We start from the raw sequence: 9,331 nt of genomic DNA, 5'->3' as shown, positions 1-9,331 counted from the left end.
TATCATTGTTTTATCTGATTATCTCCCCTATCATAAGTGACAGGTCCCTTGCTGCATACATTTGTAATCATGCATACATTTGTAAGCATGCATACATTTGTAATCATGCATACATTTGTAAGCATGCAAACATATGTAAGCATGCATACATTTGTAATCATGCTTACATTTGTAATCATGCATACATTTGTAATCATTCTTACATTAATTAGTAATCATGCATACATTTGTAATCATGCTTACATTTGTAATCATGCATACATTTGTAAGCATGCATACGTTTGTAATCATGCTTACGATCGTAATCATGCATACATTTGTAATCATGCATACGTTTGTAATCATGCATACATTTGTAAGCATGCATAGGTTTGTAATCATGCATACATTTGTAATCATGCATACATTTGTAAGCATGCATACATTTGTAATCATGCATACGTTTGTAATCATGCATACATTTGTAAGCATGCTTACACTTGGAAGCATGCATACATTTGTAATCATGTGGTGTAATGTGGTACCAGTATGTTTGTGGTAGTGAATTCAAGTGCGCAATGTGTCCATAAGAGATTGACTTGTTTCAAGGGTAATGCATGTACACAAAGCTTGCACAGAACCAATGCAAATTTGGGCCTGACTGATGTATATAGTTGTAAGAATGTACATATAGATCACTTGTTTTCTAGGCACTGTTAAATACTTGTCTGCCCCGATCAGTAGTCCATATTTATGTTGTGATGGATTTTATGATCTGTGAAAAACAATGTTATGGTGATAGTTTTGTTATTCTCAAATGATGTTTATGTGATGACTGTTTCCAATGTAGTATTTTCCCTGACCTTTGTATTTCAACTTTGAAGTTTCCGTCTCAGCTTATGTGGGTGATTTACTCAATGTTCGATAGGGATACTGACCTGTTTCATACGACCCGGTATGCACACATTAGGCCTCATACAATTTTTAGTTGGTTTATGAGACTGAGTGACCCAAAAATAACTGAAAAAAGAAAAAAAAATGATAATATCTTTTGACTCACAAATCTGTTTTACAATTTACAATGAGAAAAACGCAAGATTTTATCACGGCTGTTCATAAGAATTAGTGAATTTTATGTATTAGGATATTTATGCTAATAAAAAACAATCCAGTATCTTTTGGTATTGTTTCACAATCAGACTTCCGGCCTGTGAAGATCCAGGGTAGAATAGGTCTTCAGCAACCCATGCTTGTCGTAAGAGGCGAATAACGGGATCGTATGGTCAGGCTCGCTGACTTAGTTGATGCATGTCATCAGTCCCAATTGCGTGGATCGATGCTCATGATGTCAATCACTGGATTGTCTGGTCCAGACTCGATTATTTACAGACCGCCGTCATATAGCTGGAATATTGCTGAGTGTGATGTTAAACAACAAACAAACAAACATACTTCTGTGGAGGTATCAACTACATGTTTGTTTTCTATTGATTAATACTAGTACTAAACTGGAAGCTGAGTTTTTATTATTTTTAATGTTTTGACCACCTACATTGAACTTAAGGCCTTTTGTTTTAGACCAACTAATAAGAAATGAAAGGCCTTAGTTACAACTATTTGCATACATCATAAGTAATCAGTGTAGTAGAGAGTGGAATAATTTCAATATCCCTATCAAATGTTGAGTACCATTCTTAGGCCATGAGAAGTTTTTAGTTTTGAGGCAGATAGTATCTGAGTGAACTCCTCATTGTGGCTACCCTATTGGCAGCTCAGTGGCAAGTAGTATTTGTAAGTAGATCCTTCTCCATTTCATGAGATATCCAAGGGTATCTGAGCTGGGTTTAGACAGAGATGTCATTGGTATTCATGTGTTATAGGTTTAAGATAGACAAACCATGGGTGTTCATGTGTTTCTGTGGGAATATCATGGATATGCCATGGGTATTCATATGTTTCAGTGGGGATAAGATAGATATGCCATGGGTATTCATGTGTTACAGAAAGGATGAGATAGTCATACCATGGGTATTCATATGTTTCAGTGTGGATAAGATAGATATAACATGGGTATTCATGTGTTACAGAAAGGATGAGATAGTCATACCATGGGTATTCATGTGTTTCAGTGGGGATAAGATGGATATAACATGGGTATTCATGTGTTACAGAAAGAATGAGATAGTCATACCATGGGTATTCATGTGTTTCAGTGGGGATGAGATAGATATGCCATGGGTATTCATGTGTTACAGAAAGAATGAGATAGTCATACCATGGGTATTCATGTGTTTCAGTGGGGATGAGATAGATATGCCATGGGTATTCATGTGTTACAGAAAGGATGAGATAGTCATACCATGGGTATTCATATGTTTCAGTGGGGATAAGATAGTCATACCATGGGTATTCATGTGTTACAGAAAGGATGAGATAGTCATACCATTGGTATTCATGTTACAGAAGGGATAAGATAGATATACCATGGGTATTCATGTGTTACAGAAAGGATGAGATAGTCATACCATTGGTATTCATATGTTACAGAAGGGATGAGACAAATATGCCATGGGTATTCACATGTTACACTGGGGGATGAGACAGATATGCCATGGGTATTCACATGTTACACTGGGGATGAGATAGATATGCCATGGGTATTATATGTCACAGTGGGGATGACATAGTCATACCATGGATGTCCATATGTTACAGTGGGGATATGATAGATCGATAGTACCAGACATGTTATTGTGGATTGGGTAGTCACAATGTGTGACGAGTTGGATTGGTTGTCAACACACCAAGTCAGTGTTGATCACCACTGGTATGGAGTATTTACTGACCATGGCATGAAACATCATTTACGAACTCGCATTCCTACAAAGACCTGTTCTCAATGCCATAGCCACCTTGTCTTCCAAACTAATGCCTATATTGAGAGTCAGATACAGGTTGATCAACCTTCTGTAGTGAGCTAAGTGTGTTGCTAAATGCTAATTTCAGATTGTTTTGAAAAATATTTGCATTGAAGGTCGTGTCCAAAATGGTCACTTACAGACATTACAGACTTCTGGTGTCTGGATTTACTGCCATGTGATATTGTGTTCAAGATTGTTTCTTCTATTGATGTTTGGGGACGGATTCTGCCATTGATTATTATTTGACAAAATTTGAGACACTAGATATTTTAGAATACAATACAGATAGGAATTTTCCCATCTAAATGTTATTCTCAAGCTGTGGAAGGTAAGTCCCCTGGATCAATGGCATCTTGTTATGTAATGTCAATCTCATGTAATCTGTGGTTGTGTTCAAGTCATTTTGCTCTCATCTTTGCAATGTTAGACATTAAGCCAACAAGAGCTTTGTGGCTTACAGTCAGTCATTCTTGTTGTTTTTTTTATTATCTGTATAAATAAACATATTAGTTTTGAAATGTGTTTTTGTGATGGTGTTGAATATATTCACTTTGAACTTGAAGACAAACATATTGGGACCTATTCTGACATGGGAGATAGGCAGGTGGTCCTGGGGACCTATTCCGTCACGAGATAGGCAAGGGGCATTGGGGACCTATTCCGTCACGAGAGAGGCAAGTGGCACTGGGGACCTATTCCGTCACGAGATAGGCAAGGGGCAGTCAGGACCTATTCTGTCACGAGATAGGCAAGGGGCACTGGGGACCTATTCTGTCACAAGAAAGGCAAGGGGCACTGGGGACCTATTCTGTCACAAGAAAGGCAAGGGGCACTGGGGACCTATTCCGTCACGAGAGAGGCAAGTGGCACTGGGGACCTATTCCGTCACAAGATAGGCAAGGGGCAGTCAGGACCTATTCTGTCACAAGAGAGGCAAGGGGCACTGGGGACCTATTCTGTCACGAGAGAGGCAAGGGGCACTGGGGACCTATTCTGTCACAAGAAAGGCAAGGGGCACTGGGGACCTATTCTGTCACAAGAAAGGCAAGGGGCACTGGGGACCTATTCCATCACGAGAGAGGCAAGGGGCACTGGGGACCTATTCCATCACGAGAGAGGCAAGGGGCACTGGGGACCTATTCCGTCACGAGAGAGGCAAGGGGCACTGGGGACCTATTCCGTCACGACAGAGGCAAGTGGCACTGGGGACCTATTCCGTCACAAGATAGGCAAGGGGCAGTCAGGACCTATTCTGTCACGAGAGAGGCAAGGGGCACTGGGGACCTATTCTGTCACGCGAGAGGCAAGGGGCACTGGGGACCTATTCTGTCACAAGAAAGGCAAGGGGCACTGGGGACATTCTGTCACAAGAAAGGCAAGGGGCACTGAGGACCTATTCTGTCACAAGAAAGGCAAGGGGCACTGGGGACCTATTCCATCACGAGAGAGGCAAGGGGCACTGGGGACCTATTCCGTCACGAGAGAGGCAAGGGGCACTGGGGACCTATTCCGTCACGAGAGAGGCAAGTGGCACTGGGGACCTATTCCGTCACAAGATAGGCAAGGGGCAGTCAGGACCTATTCTGTCACGAGAGAGGCAAGGGGCACTGGGGACCTATTCTGTCACAAGTGAGGCAAGGGGCACTGGGGACCTATTCCGTCACGAGAGAGGCAAGTGGCACTGGGGACCTATTCCGTCACAAGATAGGCAAGGGGCAGTCAGGACCTATTCTGTCACGAGAGAGGCAAGGGGCACTGGGGACCTATTCTGTCACGAGAGAGGCAAGGGGCACTGGGGACCTATTCTGTCACAAGAAAGGCAAGGGGCACTGGGGACCTATTCTGTCACAAGAAAGGCAAGGGGCACTGGGGACCTATTCCATCACGAGAGAGGCAAGGGGCACTGGGGACCTATTCCGTCACGACAGAGGCAAGTGGCACTGGGGACCTATTCCGTCACAAGATAGGCAAGGGACAGTCAGGACCTATTCTGTCACGAGAGAGGCAAGGGGCACTGGGGACCTATTCTGTCACGAGAGAGGCAAGGGGCACTGGGGACCTATTCTGTCACAAGAAAGGCAAGGGGCACTGGGGACATTCTGTCACAAGAAAGGCAAGGGGCACTGAGGACCTATTCTGTCACAAAAAAGGCAAGGGGCACTGGGGACCTATTCCATCACGAGAGAGGCAAGGGGCACTGGGGACCTATTCCGTCACGAGAGAGGCAAGGGGCACTGGGGACCTATTCCGTCACGAGAGAGGCAAGTGGCACTGGGGACCTATTCCGTCACAAGATAGGCAAGGGGCAGTCAGGACCTATTCTGTCACGAGAGAGGCAAGGGGCACTGGGGACCTATTCTGTCACGAGAGAGGCAAGGGGCACTGGGGACCTATTCTGTCACAAGAAAGGCAAGGGGCACTGGGGACCTATTCTGTCACAAGAAAGGCAAGGGGCACTGTTGACCTATTCCATCACGAGAGAGGCAAGGGGCACTGGGGACCTATTCCGTCACGAGAGAGGCAAGTGGCAGTCAGGATCTATTCTGTCACGAGATAGGCAAGGGGCACTGGGGACCTATTCTGTCACGAGAGAGGCAAGTGGCACTGTGGACCTATTCCGTCACGAGAGAGGCAAGTGGCACTGTGGACCTATTCCGTCATGAGAGAGGCAAGGGGCACTGGGGACCTATTCTGTCACAAGAAAGGCAAGGGGCACTGGGGACCTATTCCGTCACAAGAGAGGCAAGGGGCACTGGGGACCTATTCCGTCACGAGAGAGGCAAGGGGCACTGGGGACCTATTCCATCACAAGAAAGGCAAGGGGCACTGGGGACCTATTCCGTCACAACAAAGGCAAGGGGCACTGGGGACCTATTTTGATGTGGGAATTTAACATCAAAATTGAGGACTATTGCAATTATATAACAACATGCAAGTGTTCATGTGGCTGCTTGTACCAGTCCAGCGTCATGCTAGCCCATTGAGATACTCCACTTGGACACATTATACTGACTCCGAGCCAACCAGTCCTTATTATGTTCCATTAAATGCCGAACTCCAGGCTAAGAAACAAATACCATTTTTAAATGTCTTTTGGTGTGGCGCAGCCAGGGATTGAATCACCGACCAACAACGCTCTGGGTAGACGCTCTATCCATAAGACCACAGAGGTGGTCTGTTATGACAGAGGGAAACTTTGGACTCATTTCCTCTCTACAATGTAACGAATGAGTGAGTAGGGTTTTATTCCAGCATCAACATCTTTCGGTGCCACCAGGGAATGCTTTAACCACAAGGCTATCTAATGGAGTGAGTGAGTGAACTGTGTTTAACGCCGCTAACAGTATTCCAGTATTATTAATGTGGGAGGAAAGCCAGAAGTGATGCAGGTCTTAGACGTTTACCACTTCAGTGAAACCCACAAGCACAGGTATGGTGCTGACAAACCTAGAAACATAATTGGGGCGAACCGGGATTGAAACCCACGATCATAGGTTTCTGGTGTGCCCAAGGGACGCAACTCTGCACAGCAAATTGCGGCGCCTTAGACAACTGGGCCACCCCTGCCCCCTCTAATGAAGGGGTACATTGGGTATACTCATTGTTCTTCAGTCAAAAACAAAATTATATGAGTACCACTTAACAATTTTATTATCACCAAAATAACAACAGGTACAATCAATGACAATTACAGAAGAGCTCTCATGTTATGCATCAATATCCAACAGTCTTACGTTAGGAATTTCTGTACAAAAATAGATGTATTGGCCACAATATATCAGCGAGTATTTGTACAAAAAAACCAGATGATTAAACACTTGGTCACTATGGCAACTCAGGTCCCCTTGTTGGTCCTTATCTGCCCAATTATGTCATTGTTAAGGCATGACCACGAATTTACATGACTTTAGTTACCCGGTACATCATGGCGAGTTACTCTATGTGTGATGAATGCACAGTGTCTTCAACGTCTACGTGTCATACCCCACATGCACGAAAATGTTGGCAAACCCAGAAACAATTGGAGCGACACTGGGATTGGAATCCACAATCCTACTTTCTGGTCCACCCAAGGGACTGGTCATTCATAATAGGATGGGGTTGGTCAGAGGGAGGGGGTGGGTCAGAGAGGAGGGGGTCAGAGGGAATCATGTAGGTAAACTGAAAAATATGACTCAAATATGTCTCATGGGAAGGGTCATGAAAAATGGTCGTTTTATGATACCGTATTTTCTTGAGTATAGTGCGCACCCATGTATAATGCGCACCCACCTCTAGCGGATTCAATATTTTGGAGTAAAAAAAAACGAATACCAAGCGCAGAATTTTTTTGTTCTGGGCAATTTGCGAAAATTATGAGTTGTCAAAGAATCGTCCAACAAAAACAAATATGACTTTTAACGAATCAAAATATGGCATTTATGATATATGTATCCATTCTCTGTCAACTAAAGTTCGTTTCAAGGCGTCAATAACGGTAATCTGACCGTGGTTGCTGTTAATAACGGTGAGTTGTGCGATCTTCCAGTCGCTTCACACATGATTTCGCCGAAATTAATTAAAACAATATTAAAAGGAATTTTGAATAAAATTAATGAAATAAGTTACAAACATAAGTCCAGATATACAAAGAACACTTTTTATAGCCAGATAGTGTAATTACATGATTAATTTGCGTACTTCAGTATGGATTTGTTGACATGGTATTTCCGGTGTTTCGTGCTCACGGTAATGTCTTTCCATGGGGAAAAACAGCAAAACTCATTAATTCGTGTATAATGCGCACCCCCTTCTACACAACTGTGTTTTTTGGAGAGAAAAAGTGTGCACTATACTCAAGAAAATACTGTAAGTTCTTTTGCATTTTGACGTTTCCGGGAGGGTCATCCAAAAATATGACAAGCATTAGGGGTGAGGATCATAATTTTGTTTCTGTACATTTGTATACTGAAACACTAGATACTGAAGGTCGTCTCACAAGGCACATTATTCATTAGCGACTTGACATCCAGTGCGTACAAAAGTCTAAAATACTGTTGGCCAGGGGGACTAGCTAGCCTTAAAAGTTTCAACTTTCACTTGCTTACATATGCGACAGTTTATCTTTCATTCCTGCAATGTCTGTCATTGGTAGTCAAAGTTTGCTGAGTAACTCACTACAAAAATGAAAGGGAAGACAAGGGAAGGCAATGGCCACTTTCTCCATCAAGAATACATTAATTATGGTTCTGAGAAAAAAATTCTGCAAATATTCTGGGTTTTATAGGTCTTCAGCAACTCATGCTTGCTGCAAAGGGTGACTAATGGAATTGGGTGGTCAGGCTCGCTGACTTGGTTGATGCATGCCATTGTATCCCAATTGCGTGGATCGATGCTCATGTTGGCAAATAATGGATTGTCTTGTCCAGAAACGATTATTTACAGACCGCCATCATATAGCTGGACTATTGCTGAGTGCGGCGTTTAACAACAAACAAACAAACCAAAATGTATACATATGCAATTCATGATCCACCATGGTACCAATGATATATAAATGCATGTAGGAATGGTACAAAGTATCAGGCAACATGTGCTCGATAAAAGACCTAATACACGATAAGTGTCAATATGATGATTGAACTTTTCAAACAAGACAAAGCGAAACAGCATAGTGGTCGAAGTCTAACACACGCACAATGTAACTTTTTTAGTTCTGTGTACTGCTGTATATACTTCTCTGTATTTGTTGATACAATACTCAAAATTATATCTTAGTTTGCAATGTCTCCTACTCAATGTTCGATTGGGATAATCAGACAGGCCATTCTATACTACTCAAAAGAAGTTAAGGATCACCTGATTCTTTCATATTACTATAGTTAATCTCTCGTGTCATGACAGATTTACTTTACCATTATGAAAGAATCGGGTGATCCTTCACTTCTTTTGAGTAGTATATTTGAATATTACACTTGACATATTATGATCATCATTTTCGTGCCTCATGGAAAAATATAAAAAGTGGAGTTGTATATCATGAATGTACAGTATGCAAGTCTTATATCAGGGACGGAAATAAAAGCTCACCCATTGGCCTGAGGCTTGTAGAAAGCCCAAAGTGATGCAGGTGTCGGACGTTTACCACTTCGGTGAAACCAACAAGCACAGGTATGGTGCTGACAAACCTAGAAACATAATCGGGGCGAACTGGGATTCGAACCCACAATCATAGGTGTCTGGTGTGCCCAAGGGACGCAACTCTGCACAGCAAATCGCGGCGCCTTAGACGACCGAGCCACCTGTGCCCCCTAGGGCGAGATGAATGGCGACAGACAGCAGCTAATTCTATCTCAGATACAATGTCAAATCCCGGTGGTAATCATTTCTAGATTCACCATACACTAAATACTTATCACTTAACCCTTAAAAAAAGTAGGTCCCAAGTAAAT

Source organism: Haliotis cracherodii, unplaced genomic scaffold (assembly GCF_022045235.1).
Source record: "Haliotis cracherodii isolate W230 unplaced genomic scaffold, xgHalCrac1.p SCAF_3, whole genome shotgun sequence".
Taxonomy (NCBI): Eukaryota; Metazoa; Mollusca; class Gastropoda; order Lepetellida; family Haliotidae; genus Haliotis; species Haliotis cracherodii.
The sequence above is the reverse complement of the archived record's forward strand: the minus strand, read 5'-3'. Positions refer to the sequence as shown.